The sequence below is a fragment of the Diceros bicornis genome, chromosome 35 (genome assembly GCF_020826845.1).
Source record: "Diceros bicornis minor isolate mBicDic1 chromosome 35, mDicBic1.mat.cur, whole genome shotgun sequence".
NCBI classification, from domain to species: Eukaryota; Metazoa; Chordata; class Mammalia; order Perissodactyla; family Rhinocerotidae; genus Diceros; species Diceros bicornis.
The window spans coordinates 23,468,192-23,485,013 of NC_080774.1; the positions used below are offsets into that span (position 1 = coordinate 23,468,192).

The window sequence follows — 16,822 nt, forward strand, 5'->3', positions numbered from 1 at the left end:
TTGGGTTTGAGCATCATTGCCTATGATTATTGGCCGTTTGGATTTCTTCTGCACTTGTGTATTCAAGTCTTTTATCCAAAGTTGATATAATATTAGAAAATCAATATAATTATTAATAAATAAAAGGAGCACAATCCTATGAATATCTGAAAGGATTTGAAAAGAGTTTGGTAAAATTCAACATCCTTTTATGCCTCTTTCAGTCTTTTATAAACTGCATTTTGTGTTTAAGTTTCTCTAAGCGCTGCCTTAGCTGCTTCCTGTATTTTGATATGTGGCATTTTTCTTACTTAGTTCCAAGTACTTTAAAATTTCCATCTTTGATCCATGGCTTATTTAGAAGTGTCTTGCTTAATTTCCAAATATTTGTGGACTTTCTATATCTTTTTGTTATTAAATTGCACTGCGGTCAGGGCGTAGAGTGTATTTTAAATCCTTTGAAATTTATGAGACTTGTCTTAGGGCTCAGTATATGGTTAGTTTTGGTGAATCTTCCATGGACCCTTAAAAAGAATTATTCTGCAGCCACTGGGTGTGAGATTTTACATATATCCGTTAGATGAAATTTGTTAATCATATTGTTCAAATCTCTTTTTTTTTTTGGTGAGGGATATTGGCTGTAAGGTAACATCCGTTGCCAATCTTCCTCTTTTTGCTGAGGAAGATTGGCCCTGAGCTAATGTCTGTGCCCATCTTCCTCTATTTTGTATATGGGATGCTGCCACAGCATGGCTTGATGAGTGGTGCCTAGGTCCGTGCCCAGGACCGAACTTGTGAACCCCGGGCTGCTGAAGCGGAGCCTGCGAATTTAACCACTAGGCCACTGGATCTCTTTTTTTAAAACCTATTTTATTCTGGGGGAGATGTCCTGCTTGTTATATTCAATTATTGATAGAAATATGTTACATTGTGGATTTGTCTGTCTTTTTGATCCTTGGCTTTATACATTTTGAAGTCATGTTATTAGGTTTATAGAAATCTAGAATCATTATGTTTTCCTAATAATTTGACTCTTTTATTATTATGAAAGCTTCTTTTTTATTTCTAGTAATGCTTCTTGCCTTAAAGTCTACTTTTTCTCGTAAGAGTATAGCCAAACCAGTTTTTCTCTGTTAGTTTTTGCATGATATCTTTCTTCACTGTCTGTTTTTCAAATTTTGCTTCCTTAAATTTTCAGTAATATATTTCTAACAGTATGTAGTTGGATTTTTAAAAAATTTGGAGGCTGATGGGAAGTACAGCAGTATCTCTTCAATTTCAGCAAATACCCTTAGGGCAGAAGCTGGCTCAAGTATTGGATTCATCTCTCTGAATTTCAGTCTCCTTTCATATTTCAGGGAATTTGATTTTGATGATAGCTCACTGCCTAAAAGAACAGTGAGCTTTGCTTTTAAGAGAATTTTAAATATTTTATTCAGCTTTTTAAGTTGTCTTCAGCAGGACTGATTTGAATTACTTGGTGTTGCTGAAAGTGTTTTAATCTTTATTTGGGTTTTCTGCTTATTTTGTGATAAGATTTTGTGTGTTTGAATTCCTTCCAGCTAAAAATTGGGCTTTGATTACATAGGTAGACTTTGAAGAGTTGCCTTGGGTTATAGAATAGACTGAGGTCAGGGTTGCAATGTGAATTGATGTATTAGAGGTCAAGGTATAACTATAAGTTATTATGTGAAATTTGTCCATCAAATGCATTTTTGTGACTTGACCTCATCCTGGGATGAAAGCTGCTTTAACTTATCTAATATACTCCCATGAGTTTTATAGTGAACTGAAAGAAGGCTTGATCCTTCTGTTGCTAGATTGAGAAGCATTAGATAAAGAATGGAAGCCAGAGAAATATGCAGCAGTGCTGGAATAAAAATAGAGGATGAAGGATCTGGACAAACTCTGAACCCACTTGAAACTGCCGTTTCATTCCAGTGATAATCTGAAATATTTTATAATAATATATTTTAAAAATGTTAGCTCTGTTGAGGGTTGGATGAAAATGCACGGTGAAATTAGAATTCTAAAGGAACATGGAGTGGCTCTTGGATCTGCCCATTGGGTTGCAAAAAGGAATAATTTAAAAAATAGTTTTTCAAAACATCAGGGTTAAAAAATTTAGAAAGTAGTTCTGTAGTAACTGATTTGAATGCATGGGAAAGATTAAAACCAGAGATGTATTATATAAACTAGGAGCTAACATAATTTGCATTGGGAGGGAGACATGATTAACCTAAATTTGTACATAGGCACCATGGTTTAAAGATCACTTGATTCTTCCTTTAATAGACATTGTCCCCAAGAGCCCTTTTCCTCTTGATTGACTGATATAGGCACAGATGGAAGTTGCAGACCTCAATTGCTTAACATTAAATATATCCAGATTATTGAGTTCTGTCTCTGCCTTTCTGTTTTTTTCTAAGTAAACATTTATTCTATGTATTTCTCTCCTCTCATTTCATCTTTAGGCCTCCAGGAACTTACACGGTTTAGTAGACTGAATAGTCCAGATACTCTCTAGGGGAGGTTTAATTCAGTTGCATGTTAATGACTGTCCTCACAGATTTCCATTTAAGTTTTTAAAAACTTCAGACTCTTCTATTTTACCCTAGAAACTTTAGGCAGTCTCATCAGATCTGAGTTGCATTGGGGAAAAAGGCACTTTAAATATTATTTAAACATATTCAAATAATATTGAATAGATTATTGATAAACAGTGCTACATGAAAGTAAACATTTGTCTAGGGAAAATATATGCAGAGCCAAAAGGGAAGTAATCTGGGAAAAAATTTGCACTTCATATTACAGAGTAGGGCTAAATACCTGTGTGTATGTGTATATGTATATTTATGTGTGTGTATGTATATATACACATATACATATATGTTATCTAAGATTAATAAGGCAAATCCAACTTTTTTGTATGGACAAAGAATCTGGACACACAGGATGAAAATGAATATGGATACTCTGGGGAAACAAGATGGTAGATTGTTTTCTTTAGATGGTAGTTAAGTGACATTCATTGAGGAGCAAATTCATTGTTAGGACTTTTAGCTAGTGCAACCAAGGCAGAATACTTGATTAGTAGTAAAACTGTTGAATGTTACCCAGCTGATTACTTATTTTTCTGATAAAACTTTATTTGCAGCAGATCTGTACAAACTCTTTATCATAGAACATAAAAATTAGCTGTGATTGCCATTTTCAATTGGTGTATTTCTGATTTAAGCTTTTCTCATTTTTGGAAATGTTTACTTTTATTTTTGTTAAGTAGATTTTTATTTTTATTTCAGTCATCAGTTACAATGAATGGATTATGAATTGTGCTCATTGCTGAAATCGTTGGTGTCTTTGACTTATAATAAAAGCAAGTTTCTCCATAAATCACAGTAAATACAAGATTCATGTTAGTTTATTTCTGGAAATGAATTCTGTATTATTTAAGAAAATATTTGACTTCTTTTAGTATTCATAAAATAGAATGTTTTACTTATTTTTCTTCTTTGAAGCTGTAATTTTTGAGTATATAAGTTTTAGATTACTTAAAAATTGTCCAATTTCTAACGTTAGTGTGAAAGAAAAAATATAGTTTTTATCATGCTGTGAAAAATTAATTCAAATGAGTATTTTTGTCAAGAAATCTATAAAACTTTTAAAACTAAATTTTGTCTAAGTATGCAATATCTAATAAGAATATCCCAATTTTTACAATGTTATAAACCAATGTTACTGCAATAAACAAAAAATTAAAAAAAAAAAAAAAAAGAATATCCTGTGTTCAGTTGATTCAGGAAATACTAAATGGAATGATTTGTATTTGAGTTACAGTAATGCCCTAATTCTGTCTCTTTGGTTGTTTAAAAACCCCGAAATACATTTTTCAATTATGATTTTATGAAGGAAATCAAGTTGAATGTGTGAATCATCTGATTCTGTTATTAAGGACTCTTGGTTGCTGGTGTCAGAAACTGAATTAGAGCTTAAAAAAATAAACAGGGAAGCTGTGGCTTTATTGGCAGCATACTGGAGCAGCTCACATAATTGAAGAACTGTGGCAGGCAGCTTGGGGACCTTGAGGACTGGAAGTAGGGGTACAGTGTCTCAAATAACTCTAGCTTTGCATCTCTCTGGGCATTGGTGTGATTCTCTCAGGCTTCTCTTGGCTCATGGCTGCACAATTCCAAGTTTCTTCTTCCTCTTAGTGTCTCAGTAATATTTTCCATGGTGACCTTAGGCCAAAAGAAATAGCTAACAGTTCCATTTATTAAGTGGTTAGGGCCAAACAACTTAAGTATTTATTTCCTAACAACTTAGCTATTTGAAAAATTGATACATATAATTTAAAAGAAAACATTTTAATTTCAATATGTGTGCCTGTTGGATACTGCACAAATTCTCAAACCTTGGAATCAGATCAGCCATTCCACCTCTATTTCTTGTTCCACATTTTTTTTTTTAATTTTATTTATAAATTTTTATTTATTTATTTATTTATTCCCCCAAAGCCCCAGTAGACAGTTGTATGTCGTAGTTGCACAGCCTTCTAGTTGCTGTATGTGGGACGTGGCCTCAGCATGGCCGGACAAGCGGTGCGTTGGTGCACGCCCAGGATCCGAATCTGGGCCGCCAGCAGTGGAGCGCGTGCACTTAACCGCTAAGCCATGGGGCCGGCCCTCTTGTTCCACATTTATTGTTACATGATACTTGCTTTTTATCATAGCAGCTGCTGAAACTCCTGCTTCTTAAAGAAATGGAATGTTTTGTGAGCTAATGTTGAAATTATGAAGGACCTCAGATAGTTGTTTTTGTGGTCCACTAGATGTCAATTATTGCCGAGTTTCCCTTAAAAACGTAAACAGTCCTGTAGTGCCCTTATGAATTTACTGTGGTACCCCCAAGGTGCCTCAGCACGCTGCTAGGGAATCACGATTCTAGTAGAAAAGAAGGATTCTGATTGGTGCCCCCTTGGATCATGTGGTTGGGGGAATAGGCTATGATTTGGTCAACCTGAGTTGCTCACCCACTCCTTTGCTTAGAAGGGCATAATATTCCATTGTATGGATATATCAGTTTACCTATTTCTAGCTGTTTAAAAATTATAAAAGGGGCATAAATTAATGTCTTGTAAATCTGTGACTGTTTCTATAGCACAGATTCTGTTGAGTCTTGCCCAACATTTAAACTCGGGAAGAGTTTATATATGGATTTGAAAGCATTATATTTGTACTTTTAAAATTACCTGATTAATTGAGGATCAGACTTAAACCTAAGAGCTAAAACTATAAAACTCTTGGAAGAAAACACAGGTAAAAGTTTCATGACGTTGCATTTGGCAATGATATCTTGGATATGACATCAAAAGCACAGGTGACAAAAGAAAAAAATAGATAAATTGAACTTTATTAAAAGTAAAAACTTTTGTGCATCAAATACACTATCAAGAGAGTGAAAAGGCAACCCATATTGTTTGTAAACAATTTGAAAATATTTGTAAATCATATATCCAATTAATAGGATTAATATCCAGAATATATAAAGAACCATGTACAACTCAACACCAAAAAACAACCCAACTGAAAAATGGGTAAAGGACTTGAATAGACATTTCCTCCAAGAAGTTATACAAATGCCAGTAAGTACATGAAAAGATGCTCAGCATTGCTAGTCATTAGGGAGATGCAAATCAAAACCACAAAAGATATGACTTCACACACGTTAAGATGGCTATTATCAAACAAGTAGGAAAGTGTTGACGAGGGTATGGAGAAATTACAACCCTCGTGCATTGCTGGTGGGAATGTAAAATGGTGCAGCTGCTGTATGGAAAACAATGTGGTGGTTCCTCAAAAAATTAAACGTAGAATTACCACATGATCCTGCAGTTCCACTCCTAGGTATCTAGCAAAAGAAGTGAAATCAGGGACTAACACATATCTGTACACCACAGTTCAAAAGTAGCACTCTTCACAGTAGCCAAAAGGTAGAAACAATCTAAATGTCTATCAGTGAACGAATAAACAAAATGTGGTGCATACATACCGATAGTATTATTCTGCCTTAAAAAAGAAGTTTGGTATGATGAAAAAGTTCTGGTAATGGGTAGTCGTAGTCATTGCTCAACAATGTGAATGTACTTAAGGCCAAAAAATTGTACGCTTAAAATGGTTAAAATTGTAAATATTCTGTGTATTTTACCACAGTAAGAAAAAACAAAGAACATACACTTTAAATATGTGTAGTTTGTTATACTTCAATTATACCTTAATAAAGTTAAAAATCACCTTGGGGTAATTGATAATTATAAGTAATTTGTGAAGACTTTAAAGATGATGAAATAATAAACTGCGTAGTATTGAAGGACAGTTTGTCCTACAAAGTAATCTTATGACGCGGACAGGTCTGTGGAAGAGAGGCAAGCAGTGGATATATTTTAACTTTAGGAAAGCTTTTAATTATTTCTGGTGGCATTTTCATAAAGGATGAAAATATGTCTTATTGCTAAATGGTGCAAAAAAAATTTGAGGATCATATTCATTGTTACTGGTGGTTTGCTGTCAGATGAGAGAGAGAAATAGTTTTATGAAGGGGTTAGGATTGGGCTCTCTATAATGTTCTTAACAGTGATATAGGTGATGAAATGGGGAGTATGCTCATTAAGTTCACAGATGACTTGTCAGCCCCTTGGAGGATAGAATTAGAGTTTAGAATTATCTTGACAAGTGAGAAGAGGTTGTAAAGAATAAAGATTTTTAGAAACACATGTCGGGCCGGCCCGGTGGCATAGCGGTTAAGTGCGTGTGCTCTGCTGTGGCGGTCCAGTGTTCTGATCCTGGGCGCGCACCGACGCACCGCTTGTCAAGCCGTGCTGTGGCAGCGTCCCATATAAAAAAAAAAAAAATGGAGGAAGATGGGCACGGATGTTAGCTCAGGGCTAATCTTCGTCACAAAAAAAAAAAAATGAAGAAAAACAAGTGTCAAATAGTATACTTGAGATAATGGATAATAAAACACTGATGAAAATCTCCAGTTTTGTGGGAGAATGAAACTGAATGAAGCCTGTATTCTTTGAAAAATATGGTAAGATGTAGTATATAAGAAATATATTCTCAATATGCAAGGGCTTCTTGCTTGTATTCTCTTTATGAGCAGTATAGTTAGCATCAAATTTCTACTATATTACCAACTTATTTTATTAAGTGGAGAGGCAGTATCGTATAGATGTTTACAGTGTAAACTGTGGAGCCACAATGCCTGGGTTTCAATTCTGTGTTCTCCACTTAGCTGGTATAACCTTGGGAAGGTTACTTCTCTGTATATCTGTTTTTTCAACTGTAAATGGGAACAAGAATGGTCGCTACCTTATAGAATCACTGTGGGGTTGAGTTAATACATATAATACTTTTAAAACAGTGCCTGGCATACCAGGGAAGTGCTCAATAAAAATTAACTGCTAATAAAATAAGCTTAACAGCTGGTCACAGTTGGCTCATTATCATGAGGTTATGCTTGTATTGATTGGGAGTGTCTTCTCTCCCTGTTCTTGCTGTCACTTTTTAAAAATTTTATTTATTTATTTTGGTGAGGAGACCAGCCCTGTTGCTAACATCTGCCAATCCTCCTCTTTTTCTGCTGAGGAAGACTGGCCCTGGGCTAACATCCGTGCCCATCTTCCTCCACTTTATATGGGACGCCGCCACAGCATGGCTTGCCAAGCAGTGCGTCGGTGCGTGCCCGGGATCCGAACCGGTAAACCGTGGGCTGCCGCAGCGGAGCGTGCGCACTTAACCACTTGCGCCACCGGGCCGGCCCCCTAAAAATTTTATTTTTTAAAAATAAATTGGCCTTGTTCTTTCTGGGTAACATGCCAAATATTATTACCATACTTTCTGATGCTGTAGAGTCAGCTAGCTATTCATGTGGATAAAGTACCATTCTTTGCCAGTTATCAGAAAGCATTAAATGTATATGATTGAAAAATTATCTTTGCTTCAAGTTGGAAGAAACTACTTTATAGCCTCACTTATTTGTGAACTTACCTGCTTTCCTTTGTCAATTCTCGAAAGATTGAGAAAAGGACAGAGAAAGAATCCAGTTTTTGGGGTAGAAGCAAAATTATTACACAAAGAATGGAATGTACAAAGGATGCTTCAGGAATGGCTTGATTATAAGGACTCCTACTTTATATGACGGATGACCTCAAAGAGATTAAAGAGGATTAAGAGCACCTCCCTCTTGCTGTCACTTTTCATTCCATATCCTTGTTTTGAAGCAGTATTTTTATCTTTACAAAAACCACACTTGTTTTATACGAACGTGGCATTATATTAATACCAGTTCAAGACTGATATTACAGCTGTTACGAAGTTCCTATTTGCTTCAAGAAGTTTTTACATGTTAGTGAAATGATGGTTTACAGTTAATTACCATCAATATGTTATCCTATTTTTAGCTTAATGCTGGACTATGATAGTAGAAAGCACTCCAATTTTCCCATGATTGTAATGAGAATTATCACATAGTTATTTTTAATTGCTTATGAGAAAAATTTTTATGATCTATCCCAAGACTCGTAAGGAGAGAGAAATATTATTTCGTTGATTAATCAAAACACTTTGATTAGCTCTTGAGGGAACTTGTAGCCTCTGTGTTTGAGAGAATGAGGGAGAAGAAGAAGAGAGAGTTGGGGGAGGGAGAGAGGAAGACTGATAAAAGAGAGTAAATGCTAATTCATGTGTACTTGCAAAAATGCAGTAAAAGTTCAGTGGCTTGGAATCCTAGAAGAGCTTGGGGGATCTGGTTGGTAGAGGAAAGGCCGGTCTGGGTGTAGGAAATAATATAAACAATGGCAAGGAATTTGGGATGAACATAGAATGTCCCAGAGGGGAAGAGTAAGATCCTCATTTGGGAGAGACCTTGTCGTTTAGAGAGAAGGTCCTCGTTTTGGGGAGACCTTGTTGTTGAGAGGGATGCACTAGATTTTGACAAGTACGTACAGTGGTAGTACCCTGAGAGTTAACTGAGAATGTGTAGAGAATAATGGTTAACATGTTGCTTGGCTCATTCAGTTAAGTGATTTCTTCTTACTTAGCCTCAGATGTCTATTACTAAAATTTTTGCTTCAGCAAAATCACTTACTACTTTTTTTATTTTGGACTTTGAAAGTTTATAATGAATAATGGAAACTTATTAATCTTTCAGTCCTGAGGGTTTATTCTATATGAAGAAAGGCAGGTAGAAATGTTGCATTCATGGTAAGAACTAGAATATAGAGGTTTTAAGTGGACATGGGTGTGCTTGAAGCATTCAATGAGTATGTAATAGAAGGCCCTGGTTAATTTCTTGTACTTACTTAAATTATATTTATATTTTATTCAAAAAGTAGTTATCAAGTGTGTTTCTCATCCTTGTCAGAATTAGTATTCATTGATCATTGATTTGAAGACACTAATGCAATGTGTCTATGTTGTAATGTTATCTCCCTTTTACAGATGAGGAAACAGAGTGAACTTCCCAAAGTGATACAAGTAAGTTTGGAACCAAAATTCATATCCTAAACAGTCTGATTCCAGAACCTGTGCTCATACCTAGTATTGTATTGTATTGTAATGCCCCTCGTTAATGGATGGTATAAGGCCCTTGGGTTCAAATGTTGAGTAGGAAAATGACGTATCTAGGAAATCATAATCTGTCTATTAGGACAGATAGAAATGTAAATAATTATAATGACATGTATTAAGTGTTATAAAATAGAGGTGTACTGAAAGTGCACAGTGAACTCTGCAGGGAAGCTTTCACAGTGAAAGTAATGTTTTCAAGCCAGGAATTGAAGGATACGTAGGATTTATCCAGATGAATAAAGTGGTATGAGTAAATGAGACAAAGGTAATAGCAGTGACAAAAAGCTCATGCGTGAAAAATTTAAAAGCAGCCTCAAGTTGTTCATTCTGGGTATGAATGTCATAGGGCAAATTTTTTTTGAGCAGGGATGTTTTACTGAAACTTCTGTTGATGGGTTGGGATATGCCAGGTGATGTTAAAAGAGGAATTGACCAGAATCAGTTCTGTTGTAAGTTTAGTTGTCACTGGTTATTTTGTTTCTTAGGTAACTGAAGTCTAACTAAATTTAATTCAAATGTCTGAGAATCAGTTTGCTAGACCAAATGATAGTGACACTGGTGGCATGGAATGGAAAGAAGAATATTGAGCATTTCAATGAAAGCAGTGGGAATTGGTGTCAGATTTTTTTTGTTGGAAATAAAGTCACATGATTTCTAGCCTTGAAGACCAAGGCTGACCGATATTCCCAATGCAGTATTAAGAAAGGTGGGGAGAGGGGAGGGAGGCTGATGATGGAATCTGTTAGGATATGTAGAGTTGGAGGTGCTACAATGACCGTCCAGAGGAAACCTGGTACTCTTTTGTACTGTGCTAGCAGTAGCAGTTACTGTTGGAGAAGATGCAGGAGCTCTCTGATGGTAGCAGAAACATTGAGAGAGGCTTATCATTTGTGTGGGGAAAGGACTGGATACTGTTGCAGGTGGCCCTGGTCAGGCCTGCTTCAGACATTTAATGGATTGGAAAAATAGGTTTTATGAAGAAAAATGAAAGAATATAAAGCAGCCTGAGGAAAGACAGTTATGTAGCAGTTTCCACATATAAAGGGTTTGTATTAGCATATCACCCAAACCTCTCACTAATATATTACCTACATGATTTTTTGCAGTATCTGTATACCAAATGGGAATGCATCTTAAAATCAATGGTACGTTATAGTTGAATTGGCAAGTTTTTTTCTTTCTTAATGGTGTGTAAATTTAATGGTTTGCCTTGAATTTGGTGGCGTCTCAGAGTCAATAAACTGCAGAATGTTTTTTCCAATGCTCATTAGCATAAACACGTAGTTTTTGTTTTTTAGAAGTATTTGTGTGTGTTCCATTCAGGTCATCTCAAGTATCACCAATGATTTATATACCACACCATGGAAACACTGGTAATTGAAAAATTAACTATGCTGTAGAATATAGGATTTAGGTTAGATGTGGAGGATGTAAATCAATAGAAAAGAAAAAGTGTAAGCTCTTTCCAAGATCTTTATATTTCTTTGCATTTTAGTATATATAAGTGTCCTGAATAAAAACAGAAGTGGTACAGAATGTGCTGTCCAGTCATGAGGCGTGATGGTTACTAGAGAGCTTCTATAAAATGCATTATTCCTTCTGCCTCTTTCAGACATTAGTTCCTTTGACAAACTGTTTTCATGTCGGAAAGTGCGAGAAACATATGAGTGGCTCAGATTGACCTTGGAGGTGTGATATTAATCTAAGTAGTTAGGTTCACATGCTTATTGGAAACTGAATTCCAATTACTTGTCTGTGTGGATTGTTTTTTTTTGTACTGAATTGAATAGTACTTAAGTTTGTGATGTATGAACAATATACTTAGAATACTTCATAATGTGTGTAGAATAGGTTTATATTAGGCTGTATGTATGTTTGAGAAGTTTTTCATCTTGTTAGAGAATATTTTACCGATATTTTAGTATGTTTAGTATGAATATAAGTCATTTAGTACACTTTTTTAAAAAGCCCCCCCCCTTCTGATTAATGGGTTAAACAAAATGATAGCTTAAGAATTTCTAAATTTGAGGTTTGGTTTTTGTCTTCAGTGTGAACCCATGACTTGAGTTTTTGAGTTACTAATTTAAGAGCAGTTATTTAAAAACAAAAAAGGAGAGAGGCCGGCCCGATAGCACAAGCGGTTAAGTGCACGTGCTCTGCTGTGGTGGCCCGGGGTTCGCCGGTTCGGATCCCGGGCGTGCACCGATGCACTGCTTGGCGAGCCATGCTGTGGCGGCTTCCCATATAAAGTGGAGGAAGATGGGCATGGATGTTAGCCCAGGGCCAGTCTTCCTCAGCAAAAAAAGGAGGATTGGCAGATGTTAGCTCAGGGCTGATCTCCTCAGAAAAAACGACGACAACAACAACAACAAATAAATAAAAAAAAAAAACAAAAAAGGAGAAATCTCTTTTACTTAATAGCTTATTTCTTATTAGCCCTTATTTAACTTAGTACTTTTGCCTTCCTTTTTCTTAAGTAAACCATGTTGATGAATTCTACTTTTTGACTTTAGCTGAAAAAGTTCTTTTTCTTCTTGTATATATTTGGATGGCAGTCACATATTTCCCTCTGTTTACATGAGATAAATATTACTAGTTTAAAAGGATGGGTCTTTTTCTGGGGATCTGTTGAGTTGTATGGTCTTAAAAGGGTTCTTACAAAGATGGTGTTCTGGTCAAGACAATGTCTCGTCTTTTCACTATTTAATAATTAAGGAGAACTGCTTTGAAAGAGAAGATATTTGAGCTCACCATTTTAAACAGAGCCCACGTTGTAGTGTGTGGTTTTGGGAGGTTATTGGAGGTTTTATTGGCTTGTTTTAAAAAATATGAGTAGCCCCCTACCTAATTGCCAGAATATAATTTTAACTAGGCCAGTAGAAGAGTGAATTGTTTTCACTGCACATAGCCTTTACTATTTGAATTTTATCTCTCTTCTCTCAAATCTAACTGTTGGCTAGCTGGACTTGGACAGTTTTATTTTTCTATTTTTATTTTTTGGTGAGGAAGATTGCCTCTGAGCTAACATCTGTGCCCATCTTCCTCCATTTTGTATGTGGGACGCCGCCAGAGCATGGCTTGATGAGCGGTGCCTTGGTCTATGCCCAGGATTTGAACCTGTGAACCCAGACCGCCAAAGTGGAGTGCATGAACTTAACCACTACACCACCGGGCCGGCCCTGGAGTTGGATAGTTTTTTTTTTTTTTTTAAATAAGTTGGACAGTTTTAAATTGTGATGACAGCAGTTACAAATTCAAATCTGTTTCTTCTCTTCATTGTTAAGATGTATGTTTAAAGGATAGATTTGCATTTTCATTCAGCTTTCTGGTCCTTATCCATTTTCATGCCTGTTACTCTGCATAAAACTGAGTGGAAGGAACCAGAAAGTTAAAGAGTCTATTTACAATGTTAGCTCAGAGCCAGTCTTCCTCAGCAAAAAGAGGAGGATTAGCATGGATGTTAGCTCAGGGCTGATCTTCCTTAAAAAAAAAAAAAAAAAAGAGTCTATTTACAGATGGGGAGAGGAACATTAACATTCCTAATATAATATTAATATACTAATAAGAAATATGCAGATTGGCTATGTTTGGGTTACTGATAGCTATTTTTTGAGTGTAATTTACTTCCAAATTCTTCCTAGAATTGTTGCTGAACGTCTCAAGTACCTAGGCAAAATAGGAAAATCATGCTCATTTATACAAGGGCATTCTTGAGTTCCTATGGTAAGCTTGTTACCGAACCAGGTTTGTTTTGCCCGCCGCAGGATTATGCCAGTCACCTAGGTGGTGAGTTTGCAGAGGGAAAGGATTTAATCACAAGGCAGCCACGAGAGGAGTAGGGAGAACCAATCTCAGATCTACCTCCCTGAAAAATGGAGATTAGGGATATTTATGGGATAAGCACGAGGGGTGGTCTGAAGCGGGAATAGATGATTGGAGAGTGAGGTAATGGATGATGTGCACAAGCGTAGTCAAGCTTCATGGCTCTTCGTAGGATGCATGTTCACAAAATGGCAGTGTTACCTTGTTCTGAGGGTGGAGTTTTCATCTCTTTGATGTGAAAGAGTCGCTTATCTGTCTTCCCGAGCAGGTCCATTTGATGAGTTGGTGGGTCTCAACTGGCCAGCACTGGAGAAGGAGTTGACTCTCAGTTCCTGAAAAACTTAAGTGCCCCACCTGTTACCATGGTGACCCAAGCATCAGAGATGTTATCTATAGGATGGGCTTTAGTAATACATTATCTACCTACTTTTGCTAACAGACAAGTGAGTATAGTTAAAGCTCGTTGGCCCCTGGTTTCAAGCTGACCTTCAAATTAAGTTGTCTTTCCAGAAAAGAAACCTCTTATGCAGCTGTGAGCGGGGGAGGGTTGGTGGTAAAAAGGGTAGTCGGGAGATTCTGATTTTGTTCCTTTAGGGCGGGATTTCAAAATGACATTAGTGTGTTGAATTTTGCCTAATTTTTTAGTTGCCTTTTTAAAAAAATTACATTTTCGGTTTTTGCTACCTATCTCATTGATTAGTTTTCTTTTTCTGTTGAGTACATAAAGAAATAGGAGCTCACAATTTAAACCTTACTAAAAAAGCTTTTTCAGAACTTACTGTAAAACTGCTCATCTTCATAGGGTTTGGTCATTTAGGTGTTTCCTCCAAGAAAATGCAGTTAAAATTTTATTTGAACAGTAGGAGGCAGGGACAGAGTCTGTAATCTCGTGTTGAGATAATCTGTGATATGTTAAGAGGGGCAGAAGTCATTATGAGATTATAATTAGGAAAATTTAGGTTTCCATGAAGAGGTGTGAATTTCTTGAGTAGGAACGTTTCTTTTCTTTTTTAAAAAAATAGAACATTTGACGTATACATTGCCAGTGAGAACTCTGATTTGGAGAAAGGTAGGGGAGAAAAGAGAGGTCCAGGGGGCAACAAAGTTAGTTCTTTCCACTTCATCAGAGGTTAACTGAGAGCAAGAACTAGCAGGACATTAATGAGTGTGCAGGAATTTGCCTTCTGTTAATTTCCCAAAGGTAGACTTTGGAACTAGTCAAAGAAACAAAAGTCAAGAAACATTTTTCCGATACTAGAGCTAGTCTTTCTTATCTTTCTATAGCTGTTATAAATATTGAACTACCTCAGGCACTTACATAAATGATCTTGCTTGGCTTTTAATTTAATTAATTCCTAGTGATTTGAATGTCAGGACTTTCTATCATCTTTTCTTAACAACTGAGACTTAAGTATTTCTTTTGTTTTCTGTTAAATTATAAGGGTTTTTTTCTTTCTTAGGAGATAGGCTCCCCATCTTAAATGAGGAAATGTTCCCTAAATGCTGCCTTATAAAATTAGATTTTAAATTCTTTTTTTCTTTTTTTTTGTGAGGAAGATCAGCCCTGAGCTAACATCCATGCCAATCCTCTTCTTTTTGCTGAGGAAGATTGGCTGTGAGCTAACATCTATTGCCAATTCTCCTCCTTTTTTTCCCTTTTTTTCTCCCCAAAGCCCCAGTAGATAGTTGTATGTCATAGTTGCACATCCTTCTAGTTGCTGTATGTGGGATGTGGCCTCAGCATGGCCAGCGAAGCGGTGCGTCGGTGTGCGCCTGGGATCCGAAGCCGGCCACCAGTAGCGGAGCACTCACACTTAACCGCTAAGCCACGCTGGCCCCAGATTTTAAATTCTTAACTTCAGTAATAAAATGATGCCTACTTTGTGAATTCTCATGGAGGACATGGAGTTAGAAAATAATATTACAAATTACTCATAGAAATTCCTTACAATCCTATTAATGGTGTAACATATCTGAGTTAGTAGTATGAAGTGAATGTGTTTTGTATGGAAGTGATTATAAAGAGCAAATCAGAACATAAAAAAACCTTTACATTCTTTCTTAAAATTGTTTAATTTTTACCCTTTTTAGCAGATTGTACGTGATCTTTGGTTTTAATCTTTTCTGGTCACCACCAGAAAATGTCTTCACCAAGACATCATGTATGATTTATTCTTTCCCCTTCTTCCCACTCCTTATATAAGGATTAAGTTTAAAAGGAAAATACTTGTAAAATAAGTGATTTTTTAAGTTATTTTATTGAGGTCATAATAGTTTGCAACATTGTGAAATTTCAGTTGTACATTATTATTTGTCAGCCACCATATATATGTGACCCTTTATCCCTTCTGCCTACCCCCAACCCCTTTCCTTTCTGGTAATCACTAATCTGTTCTTTGTCCATGTGTTTGTTTATTTTCCACATATGAGTGAAATCATGTGGTATTTGTCTCTCTCTTCTGGCTTATTTTGCTTAACATAATACCTCAAGGTCCATCCATGTTGTTGCAAATGGGAGGATTTTGTCTTTTTTTTTTTTTTTGGCTGAGTAGTATTCCATTGTATATATATATACCACCTCTTCTTTATCCATTCATCAGTTGATGGGCACTTGGGTTGCTTCTACGTCTTGGCTATTGTGAATAATGCTGCAATGAACACAGGAGTGCATAAGTCTCTTTGAATTGTTGATTTCAAGTTCTTTGGATAAATACACAGTAGTGGGATAGCTGGGTCGTATGGTATTTCTATTTTTAATTTTTTGGGAAATCTCCATGCTGTTTTCCATAGTGGCTGCACCAGTTTGCATTCCCATCAGCACTGTATGAGGGTTCCCTTTTCTCCACATCCTCTCCAACATTTGTTATTTTTTGTCTTGGTAGTTATAGCCATTCTGACACGTGTAAGGTGATATCTCATTGTAGTTTTGATTTGCATTTCCCAAATGATTAGTGATGTTGAACATCTTTTCATGTGTCTGTTGCTCATCTGTATATTCTTTGGAAAAATGTCTGTTCTTATCCTCTGCCCATTTTTGATTAGGTTTGTTTTTTGTTGTTGTTGAGTTGTCTGAGTTCTTCATATATTTTGGAGATTAACCCCTTGTTGGTGATGGGGAGGAAGACTATCCTCTACCCACTTGGGGTCCTTTCTGGCTGGGCTACAAATTAAATTGACGTGAGACTGAATAGCAGCAGAAAAGCAAACAAAGCTTTATAACACGTATACACGGGAGAGACCCGGAAAAACTGGGTAACTCGAGAAAATGGTGGAGGTTCTCCTCTTAAATAGTATCTTCAGCTAAACAAAGGAGGATGTTGGAGGTTGGGGGAGTCCGTTATGGGAGATTACCAGGAAAGCACAGTAAACAAGAGTAAGGTTATTATGCAGATTTA

At 36.3% G+C, this 16,822-nt stretch overlaps 1 protein-coding gene across 10 annotated transcripts in view; it reads left to right on the plus strand.

The window, feature by feature from the left end:
- MTMR3 (myotubularin related protein 3) overlaps positions 1–16,822 on the plus strand; it is a 147,504-nt gene that overhangs the window by 57,101 nt on the left and 73,581 nt on the right. The window contains exon 3 of one of the 10 annotated variants that reach the window (XM_058531753.1): positions 9,477–9,512. The exons of 8 other annotated variants lie outside the window; for them this stretch is intronic. The gene's annotated coding sequence lies outside the window, so the exon portion shown is untranslated. Of the gene's footprint in view, positions 1–9,476; positions 9,513–10,729; positions 10,751–16,822 lie in introns of those variants that run through there. One more of the 10 variants, XM_058531756.1, reaches the window with a different exon arrangement.